Source organism: Gossypium arboreum, chromosome 11, assembly GCF_025698485.1.
Source record: "Gossypium arboreum isolate Shixiya-1 chromosome 11, ASM2569848v2, whole genome shotgun sequence".
Classification (NCBI taxonomy): Eukaryota; Viridiplantae; Streptophyta; class Magnoliopsida; order Malvales; family Malvaceae; genus Gossypium; species Gossypium arboreum.
This window is the reverse complement of record NC_069080.1, coordinates 136,350,945-136,362,424: the sequence shown is the minus strand read 5'-3', so window position 1 is coordinate 136,362,424 and position 11,480 is coordinate 136,350,945. Positions and strand designations below refer to the sequence as shown.

At 39.2% G+C, this 11,480-nt stretch overlaps 1 long non-coding RNA gene across 2 annotated transcripts; it reads left to right on the top strand.

Annotated features, from left to right (window-relative positions):
* Positions 1-2,196: 2,196 nt before the first annotated feature.
* Positions 2,197-10,224, top strand: LOC128284274 (uncharacterized). Of its 2 annotated transcripts, none has more exons than XR_008274662.1 (3): positions 2,197-2,355; positions 3,273-3,314; positions 9,980-10,224. It is a non-coding gene; the product is annotated as an uncharacterized LOC128284274 (long non-coding RNA). The 2 variants fall into 2 exon arrangements; XR_008274663.1 differs by lacking the exon at positions 9,980-10,224 and adding an exon at positions 4,196-4,439.
* The last annotated feature ends 1,256 nt before the right edge of the window (positions 10,225-11,480 follow it).

Sequence of the window (11,480 nt, the reverse complement as noted above, 5' to 3'; positions counted from 1 at the left end):
CTGATATGTCAGCTTACTTGTTTTGTAATTCAAATTTGTATTAGTAAATTAGTGGGAGTAGTTAAATTATTAGGTAATAGTCTTTTGACTTGAAAACTTTGTATTTAGTCTTCATTATCAATGAATGAAGTGTGCTGCTGATTATTCATCCAAGTTTTTGCTCAAGTTCATTTTCACTTTTGTTCTCGGTTTCATTTTAGTTCTTGAGCAAATTCATAGTTGTTTGTGTGTTGCTGCAGACTTTGTTCCAACAAATGGTATCAAGAGCCTAAGTCTTTGAGGACCTTCTCTTGGTGGTTGCTGTTTGTTTGTGAAATCGAGCTTAAGAAAGTAGGAAATCGAAGCTGTTGCACTTGTTATAGCAGGATGAGCTTCACACCACCTCCACCTCCACCTCCTGTGTTCACTGGTGAGAACTACCACATTTGGGTGGTAAAAATGAAAACGTACCTTCAGGCACACGATCTATGGAGTGCAGTGGAGAATGATGTTGAGCCACCTCCATTGAGAGCCAATCCCACTTGCTGCTCGATGATGAGAAAGATGCGAGGAGACTGCCAAGAAGCCTAAAGCCATGGCCTGCTTGCAGAATGGAGTATCTGATGTTATTTTCACTCGCATTATGGCATGTGACTCACCTAAGCAAGCTTGGGATAGGTTGAAGGAGGAATTTATGGGGTCTGAGAAGACTAGACAACAACAGCTGATTAATCTAAGGAGAGATTTCAAAAATCTCAAGATGAAAGAAGCTGAGACCATTAAGCAGTATGCAGACAGAATAATGGCCACAGTGAACAATATAAGGCTGCTTGGTGTAGACTTTGCTAAAAGTAGGGTGGTTGAGAAGGTGATCACCACACTTCCTGAGAGATTCGAGTCTAAGATATCTTCATTGGAGGACTCAAGAGACCTCACAACCATTTCTTTATCAGAATTGGTGAACTCACTCTATGCTTTAGAGCAGAGAAGGGCTAATAGGCAGAAAGAAAACCCTGAGGGAGCCTTTCAAGCAAGGGCCAAAGAAAGCTCCAGTGCAAATCAAAGAGGCAAGAAGCCTTGGCTTGACAAGAAGGATAAAATTAGAAAGGATTCAAGCAAGAAGACCTACCCACCATGCACTCATTGCAAAAGAACCACACACTCAGAAAGAAACTGTTGGAGAAGACCAGATGTTCAATGCTGGAAATGTAAGCAATATGGTCATGTTGAGAAAATCTATAGAAGCAAAGGCAAAGCTCCAGTACAGCAACAAGATCAGGCACATCCTGCTGAGGATCAACAAGCTCAGGAGGAGCATGTTTTCAGTGCATCTTCCCTTGCAACTACAATCAGAACCAAATGTAGTTGGCTTGTAGATAGTGGCTGCTCACATCACATGGCTGCTGATGTAAACTTGTTTAAGGAGCTTGACAGAAGTTTTAGGTCAAGGATCAGAATTGACAATGGGAGTTTCATTGAAGCTAAAGGTAGGGGTGATGTGTTGATCAGCTCAAGTTCAGGTAACAAGCTAATTACTGATGTGTTGTATGTGCCCGATATAGACCAAAACCTGCTAAGTGTTGGTCAGCTGGTTGAAAAAGGCTATTCTTTGTTCTTTAGAAGTGGTTCCTGTGTTATTGAAGATTCTCTTGGTCAGGAAGTTGTCACAGTACCTATGGCAGACAAGTGTTTCATGTTGGCTGTTAGTCAGCTTGAAAGGAGGGCATATTTGAGCCAAAGTGACAGTGCTGGCCTATGGCACAAGAGGCTAGGTCATGCAAATTTCAGGTCACTTGATTTGCTGTGTAACGCCCCAATTTTCGGGAATTCTGTGAATGTTGGCATAGGTTTAATTATGTTAGTGGGCCTCTAGAAGGCCCAAGCTTAAGATAGAACCCTGTAATTTTAGTTAATTTTTGTTCCATAAGAAAAAGGGGGTGAAATTATGAAATAGAACCTATGTGAAAATGTTTGAAAATACTATAGGCTAAATTGAAGTGACCGAATAAATAAGAGTGCAAAATAGGAGGATTTGCATGACAAACCTCCCATTTTACATGAAGTGGCCAGCCATCATGTTGTTGTAGACAAAATGTGCACTTGATATCCATAATTTATGGTACAAATTGATACAAATTGATAATAAGTTAGGTAAATGTTCCATGATAATGGGTTAGGTAAATGTTTCATGATAAGAATTTCATGTCTTTTGTATTAAAGAATTAAATGGATGAAATATGAAGTTTTATTAAAAGAAAAAGGGGTGAAAAGAACAAAGTTTTGTCCATCTTTGTTCATCATAGCTGAAAGTTAGAGAAGAGAAAGGAGAGGAGAAAGCTCTTGAGTATTCGGTCATTAGGAGGAGGAAAATTGAAGGTAAGTTCTTGGTACCTTGCTTCTATTTTGAGGTTCATGAGTTCTTCTTGATTCTACCTTAACTCTTGAAGCATATTTTGGTTTTTGGTTCTATTGTGAGCATTTGGTCATGAATTAAAATGAAGGAAATGGTTGTTGTTTCATGTTCTTTTGATGAAAAATGGAAGATAGGTGAAGTTGAGCCAAACAAATGAACATGCATGTGCCTTAGATGCTAAAGGGAAAAATCGGCTAACATGTTGTGCTTTAAAATGATGAAATGGAGATTATACTTAAGTAAAATCATAGATATGTGATGATTGATTGGTGATATACATGTTTAAATAACATGCATGCAAGTTATGTGTGAAAGAGTGAATTTGGTAATAAATCTGCTTGGGACAGCAGCAGTAATGTGACTTTGGAAAATCACCATAAATTGTGGGAGAAGAATTAGAAGCTGAATAAATTATGTAATTAAAGATTATTGAGTCTAGTTTCTAATGAAATAAACAAGAACATATTTTGAATTCTGTACAATGAGGAATTTGATTCGTAATGAAGGGTGGTCAGATTAGTCAAACAGTGAAACATGGGAAACTTTGAGAAAATTCTGGTATTGATTGGCTAAACCAAAAATTCTGAAAATTTTATGGATAGAAGATATATGAGTCTATTTTCGGGGAAAATTAACGGAACTTGATTTGGAGTTTCGTAGCTCCAGTTATAAATGATTTAGTGACTGTTGCTTAGGAAGACAGCTTGCAGTGAAATTATGATTATGTGGTAAACATTGACAAAAATTTGTTAATGAGTTGCTTATTGATTTCTTATAAGCTTACTATGATCTGTAGGTGTGGTTGGCCGAATATTGTAAGGGGTTAATACGCAGTTTGTATTTGAATAATTAGATTAACGTGTTAGTAATCCAATTTTAGGCGGTTCGTGTGTGGATCTCGTCAGCATATCGTCGCAAACAGGTGTGTAACTGACACCCTCTCATAGACTAGATTGGCAAAAGCCGAAAAGTCGAAATGCCGAAAAGTCAGTATTTTGGGAATTTGCGAGTGTGCGAATGCTCGTAAGATAGTTGGGTTTGTATATTTGGTAATCTAAAGTAATAAACTGCAGTACGTGCGATTTCGTACATTTTGATAATTTGGGCTTAATGGGCCAAAGATCGGGTTCATGGGCCAACAGGCCCAATTCAGTAAGTATGTGCGGTAAGTGTTCTGATAGTACGTAAATAGTTAGGATATGCATGAAAACTCTAAAAGTAGCTAAATTACTATAATACCCCTATGTATGGAAAATTACTGTTATACCTCTAGGTGTAAAATTACCGTTATACTCCTAGGGTTAATTTTGACTGAAAAGCATGACGATCTGATTCTGTATGATGTATGCCATAATTATATATCCGTTGCATGGGGACATGGGTTATATTATGGAGGAAGCATTCTGGTGGCTATGCCACAAATATCTGATCTGGTGGCTCTGCCACATATATCTGTTCTGGTGGCCCTGCCACGATTATCTATATCTGGTGACTCTGTCACATTATCTGCTCTGGCAGCCATGCTGCAAATTATGTGGTGTGTAGTGGTTAGGTGGGTCGAGTAGTCTCCCCACATGGTGTAACGCTGGTACGGGGGTGTTATGGATGAATCTGGGTTGGGTTTCTGCATAAACATGTAATATTTGTTCTGTTCTGTTATGGGCCTATGGGCTTTATTCTGAATTCGCTCGAGCTAAGGCCAACTTATTCTATTTCTGTGGTTTGAGCTGATATAGGCTATGGTTGGGTTATTTTACACACTGAGTTTCCCCAAACTCACCCCTTTTATTTTCATCCACGCAGGAAATCCCCAACCATAGTGGGCTTGAAGCTGTAAGGGAATTCGGAGTGGCCACCCGTTCTGAAAGTTTGATTTTCTTCTGGTGAACTGGACATCCTTTTATTTACGTTTGAAGTTTTGGGTTTTCAAATGTAATAAGGCCGCTTAATTATTTTTTATGGTTTTAATATGTATTACTAAGATAGGTATTACTTATTTTAACTGTCGAAATTGGATAGCTTTAGGGCGCGTTTTCAAAAACAACAATTGATTTCAAAATAACAAGACAACAAGCAAAGCTTCCGCAATAAAAGTATTTTCCAAAATTAATCACTTTTCCTAAAAATGACTTAATCAAATCGATTTCTTAGAAATATCCATGACGTTAAGGTGTGGCAATGGTGGTATGCATGTCTAGGATTGGATCTGAAGGGAGCTTGGTACTTAAGCAGTCCGATGGACTCACCACCTCTTTTCCGGTTTCCTACCTGGTGCACAGCTTCCATTCACTTTAACCCTTAATGAATTAATCTTTTGAACATCAAGTACGATTTTCTGGACTTAGAATGGAAAATTTTTTTTAACGTTTTTGATGTGGCATGCCGGTTCCGGCTATAACTTCTGGGCCGGGTTTGGGGTGCTACATTTAGTGGTATCAGAGCCTAGGTTGTAACAACTCGACTATGGAATGGGTTTACAAAAATAAAGATTTTCGAAAACTAAAATTTTATAAAAAATGCGAAAAACTCGATTTTCAAAATTTAGATCTTTAGAAGGTGGCATTCCGAATCTCCAGCTCAAGTCTGTAAGTATTACTCTGAACTCTTCTGAATATTTTTCTGACTTATCAGTCTGTACTGAAATCCTACTAGGATACTCTAGATAGGATGATATTGAAACCATAGGAAAATATGATAAGAGACTGAAACTGTAGCTAGACTTCGATTCTGCGAAAACAAACTCTGAACTACTGTCTGATTCATAAAACATCTGTAATAAACACTAGAATATTAATTAATGCATAAAAATTTGTAATCAAGATAATATGATATGAGTACACGAGGCCGTGGACAGAGCCGAGGAAGTGCTCGAGCGGTATCTTCGTCTTCGGGACATATGCCGGCGGCAGATGCACTGGTACCATCGGCAACGGAAGTAGAGTCTCATGATCGTGGTGTCGGGGATGATGCTCTGTCGCAGGCAATGTTTCGTGTTCTGGAAAGGGTTATCGGGACAAGTTCGGGCAACGGTATTCGAGGATCTATTTCTGAACGACTTCGGGCTAACGGAGCGGATATCTTTAGGGGCGTGTCTGGTATAGCCCCGAATGTGGCAGAATATTGGTTGGAGGCCACAGAACAGATTATGGTCAACTTGGACTGCTCTGAGAAGCCTTTGGGTAACTTGGTTAGGGTAGACAAACTGTATAGGGATGTACCCTTAGAAACTCAAGGTAAGATTTTCCCTGGAGATCTGATGGAGTTACCGTTCGGAGAGTTTGATCTCATTTTGGGAATGGACTGGCTTGTTAAGCATAAAGCGACTCTGGATTGTGCTGCTAAACAATGATGTTAAGGGCCACAAAGGATGAGGAGGTTATGGTGATAGGTGAGCGAAGGGATTATTTATCCAATATGGTGTCGGCATTAAGAGCCGAAAAGTGGATTCGGAAAGGTTGTGAGGTCTATTTGGCATTTGTAAGTCAGTCAGAAGAGGAGGGACTGGCAGTGGATAAGGTTAGGACCATAAAAGAGTTCCAAAATATTTTTCCGGAGGAGCTTCTAGGATTGCCTCCGAACCGAGAAGTTGAGTTTGGAATAGATTTGTTGCCTGGAACGGCGCCTGTGTCCATCGCACCGTATAGGATGGCACCGAAGGAGTTAGTGGAGTTAAAGGCTCAAATTCAAGAGTTGTTGGATAGGGGCTTCATTAGGCCAAGCGTGTCTCCATGGGGAGCACCGGTGCTATTCGTGAAAAAGAAGGATCGTACGATGCGGATGTGCATTGATTATCTCCAGTTGAACAAACTGACGATTAAGAATAAGTATCCACTGCCAAGGATTGACGATCTGTTCGACCAGCTTAGAGGAGCTTCTATATTTTCCAAGATCAACCTCCGATCTGGATATCATCAGTTAAGGGTCAAGGAGGTAGATATCCATAAGACGGCATTCAGGACTCGGTATGGTCATTACGAGTTTTTGGTTATGCCATTTGGACTGACGAACGCTCCTGTAGCGTTTATGGGTCTGATAATTGTGTATTCCAACCATGTTTGGATCAGTTCGTAGCCGTCTTTATTGACGATATCCTGGTATATTCTGAAACTGAAGCGAAACATGATGAGCATCTCCGTATAGTGCTGCAAGTGTTAAGGGAGAAGAAACTCTTTTTGAAGTTCAGCAAGTGTGAATTCTGGTTGAGGGAGGTAACTTTCTTAGGACATATGGTCTCTGCTGAGGGGATTAACGTGGACCCTCGAAAAATTGAAGCGATTTTGGAATGGAAGCCGCCTAGGTCAGTGTCGGAAATACGGAGTTTCCTAGGATTGGCAGGATACTACAGAAGGTTTGTAGAAGGTTTTTCTGTGATGGCAGCACCTCTAACAAAACTCATAAGGAAAGGAGTACCGTTTGTATGGACTAAGAAGCAGCAAGAAGCTTTTGAGAAGTTAAAGAAAGTTCTGACTGAAGCACTTGTGTTAATTTAACCGAAGTTTGAGAATGATTTTACTGTGTACAGTGACGCATCACACGTGAGTTTGGGCTACGTGTTAATACAAGAGGGTAAGGTGGTTGCATATGCATCACGATAGCTTAAGCCTCATGAGGGGAACTATCCGACTCATGATTTGGAGTTGGCAGCAGTGATATTCGCACTTAAGATTTGGAGACATTACTTGTACGGAGAAAGGTGTATTATATAGACTGACCATAAGAGTCTTAAGTATTTGTTGACTCAGAAGGAGCTGAACCTTAGGCAAAGGAGATAGATTGAGTTGCTTAAATATTATAACTGTTCGATCGAGTATCACCCAAGCAAGGCTAATGTGGTAGCCGATGCTCTAAGTCGTAGAGCTATATCTGATCTGAGAGCAATGTTTGCTCGTCTCAGTTTGTATGATGATGGAAGTCTGTTGGCCGAGTTGCAAGTGAGGCCAACCTAGGTGGACCAGATTAAGGAAAAACAGTTGAACGATGAGTCTTTGGTCGCTCGTTTTCAACAAGTTAAGGAAGGGGAAACTTCTGAGTTTGGGAGCCAGAAGAGACGATGCAACAGCAATACCCTCATCTGTTTGGATTAGGTAAATTTCGAGGACGAAATTTCTTTAAGGAGGGTAGAGTTGTAACGCCCCAATTTTCGGGAATCCTGTGAATGTTGGCATAGGTTTAATTATGTTAGTGGGCCTCTAGAAGGCCCAAGCTTAAGATAGAATCCGGTAATTTTAGTTAAATTTTGTTCCATAAGAAAAAGGGGGTGAAATTATGAAATAGAACCTATGTGAAAATGTTTGAAAATACTATAGGCTAAATTGAAGTGGCCAAATAAATAAGAGTGCAAAATAGGAGGATTTGCATGACAAACCTCCCATTTTACATGAAGTGGCCAGCCATCATGTTGTTGTAGACAAAATGTGCACTTGATATCCATAATTTATGGTACAAATTGATACAAATTGATAATAGGTTAGGTAAATGTTCCATGATAATGGGTTAGGTAAATGTTTCATGATAATGGGTTAGGTAAATGTTTCATGATAAGAATTTCATGTCTTTTGTATTAAAGAATTAAATGGATGAAATATGAAGTTTTATTAAAAGAAAAATGGGTGAAAAGAACAAAATTTTGTCCATCTTTGTTCATCATAGCTGAAAGTTAGAGAAGAGAAAGGAGAGGAGAAAGCTCTTGAGTATTCGGTCATTAGGAGGAGGAAAATTGAAGGTAAGTTCTTGGTACCTTACTTCTATTTTGAGGTTCATGAGTTCTTCTTGATTCTACCTTAACTCTTGAAGCATATTTTGGTTTTTGGTTCTATTGTGAGCATTTGGTCATGAATTAAAATGAAAGAAATGGTTGTTGTTTCATGTTCTTTTGATGAAAAATGGAAGATAGGTGAAGTTGAGCCAAACAAATGAACATGCATGTGCCTTAGATGCTAAAGGGAAAAATCGGCTAACATGTTGTGCTTTAAAATGATGAAATGGAGATTATACTTAAGTAAAATCATAGATATGTGATGATTGATTGGTGATATACATGTTTAAATAACATGCATGCAAGTTATGTGTGAAAGAGTGAATTTGGTAATAAATCTGCTTGGGACAGCAGCAGTAATGTGACTTTGAAAAATCACCATAAATTGTGGGAGAAGAATTAGAAGCTGAATAAATTATGTAATTAAAGATTATTGAGTCTAGTTTCTAATGAAATAAACAAGAACATATTTTGAATTCTGTACAATGAGGAATTTGATTCGTAATGAAGGGTGGTCAGATTAGTCAAACAGTGAAACATGGGAAACTTTGAGAAAATTCTGGTATTGATTGGCTAAACCAAAAATTCTGAAAATTTTATGGATAGAAGATATATGAGTCTATTTTCAGGGAAAATTAACGGAACTTGATTTGGAGTTTCGTAGCTCCAGTTATAAATGATTTAGTGACTGTTGCTCAGGAAGACAGCTTGCAGTGAAATTATGATTATGTGGTAAACATTGACAAAAATTTGTTAATGAGTTGCTTATTGATTTCTTATAAGCTTACTATGATCTGTATGTGTGGTTGGCCGAATATTGTAAGGGGTTAATACGTAGTTTGTATTTGAATAATTAGATTAACGTGTTAGTAATCCAATTGTAGGCAGTTCGTGTGTGGATCTCGTCAAGATATCGTCATAAAATGTGTGTAACTCGACACCTCTCATAGACTAGATTGGCAAAAGCGAAAAGCGAAATGCCGAAAAGTCGGATTTTGGGAATTTGCGAAAAGTCGAATGCTCGTAAGATAGTTGGGTTTGTATATTTGGTAATCTAAAGTAATAAACTGCAGTACGTGCGATTTCGTACATTTTGATAATTTGGGCTTAATGGGCCAAAGATCGGGTTCATGGGCCAAAGGGCCCAATTCAGTAAGTATGTGCGGTAAGTGTTCTGATAGTACGTAAATAGTTAGGATATGCATGAAAACCCTAAGAGTAGCTAAATTACTATAATACCCCTATGTATGAAAAATTACTGTTATACCTCTAGGTGTAAAATTACCGTTATACCCCTAGGGTTAATTTTGACTAAAAAGCATGACGATCTGATTCTGTATGATGTATGCCATGATTATATATCTGTTGCATGGGGACATGGGTTATATTATGGGGGAAGCGTTCTGGTGGCTATGCCACGAATATCTGATCTGGTGGTTCTGCCACAAATATCTGATCTGGTGGCTCTGCCACACATATCTGTTCTGGTGGCCCTGCCACGATTATCTGTATCTGGTGACTCTGTCACATTATCTGTTCTGGCAGCCATGCTGCAAATTGTGTGGTGTGTAGTGGTTAGGTGGGTCGAGTAGTCTCCCCACATGGTGTAACGCTGGTACGGGGGTGTTGTGGATGAATCTGGGTTGGGTTTCTGCATAAACATGTAATATTTGTTCTGTTCTGTTATGGGCCTATGGGCTTTATTCTGAATTCTGTTCTGAGCTAAGGCCAACTTATTCTATTTCTGTGGTTTGAGCTGATATAGGCTATGGTTGGGTTATTTTACACACTGAGTTTCCCCAAACTCACCCCTTTTATTTTCATCCACGCAGGAAATCCCCAACCATAGTGGGCTTGGAGCTGTGAGGGAATTCGGAGTGGCCACCCGCTCTGAAAGTTTGATTTTCTTCTGGTGAACTGGACATCCTTTTATTTACATTTGAAGTTTTGGGTTTTCAAATGTAATAAGGCCGCTTAATTATTTTTGATGGTTTTAATATGTATTACTAAGATAGGTATTACTTATTTTAACTGTCGAAATTGGATAGTTTTAGGGCGCGTTTTCAAAAAACAACAATTGATTTCAAAATAACACGACAACAAGCAAAGCTTCCGCAATGAAAGTATTTTCCAAAATTAATCACTTTTCCTAAAAATGACTTAATCAAATCGGTTTCCTAGAAATATCCATGACGTTAAGGTGTGGCAATGGTGGTATGCATGTCTAGGATTGGATCCGAAGGGAGCTTGGTACTTAAGCAGTCCGATGGACTCACCACCTCTTTTCCGGTTTCCTACCTGGTGCACAGCTTCCATTCACTTTAACCCTTAATGAATTAATCTTTTGAACATCAAGTACGATTTTCTGGACTTAGAATGGAAATTTTTTTTTAACGTTTTTGATGTGGCATGCCAGATCCGGCTATAACTTCTGGGCCGGGTTTGGGGTGCTACATGCTGTATAAGCTTGGTTTGGCAGTTGATATGACCAAGGTTGAGCCACTTGAAGGTGTTTGTGATGTTTGCCAACTTGGCAAGCAAGCCAGGCTTCCTTTTCCAGTTGGTCAAGCATGGAGAGCTCGAGAGAAGCTTGAGCTGGTGCATTCTGACATTTGTGGCCCAATGAAGACTCATTCACTAAATGGGAGTAAGTACTTTGTACTTTTCATTGATGATCTGACCAGATTTTGTTAGATTTTCTTCTTGAAATAGAAGTCTGATGTGTTTGAAGCTTTTGGAAAGTTCAAAGCCATGGTTGAAAACCAAATCGGTTGTAGGATCAAGACATTGAGAACAGATAATGGGGCCGAGTATCTATCTGATAGATTCAAGAGGCTATGTGAGCAGGCTGGGATCCATCATCAGCTAATCACAGTGTACACTCCTCAGCAAAATGGAGTGTGTGAGAGGAAGAATAGGACTATAATGGATATGGCCAGATGTTTGCTGTTCCAAAGCAAGCTTCCAAACTTATTTTGGGCAGAGGCTGTCAATAGCTCGGTGTACCTGCTCTACAGGCTTCCAACACATGTTGTCAAGGATAAGACACCTTTTGAAGCATGGTATGGACTCAAACCATCAGTCTCTCATTTGAAAGTTTTTGGATGTGTGTGCTATGTCCTTGTACCTGTAGAAAGAAGGACCAAGCTTGAGGAGAGGTCTGTTCCATGTATTTTTGTAGGCTACAGCAGTGATAAGAAAGGCTACAGAGTCTATGATCCTTCAACAAGGAAGATTTTGGTGAGTAGAGACATCAAATTTGATGAAAAGAAGATTTGGAATTGGAATGGTTCAAATGCTAGTCAATTTGAAGAAGACTCAGCTGAGGACAAC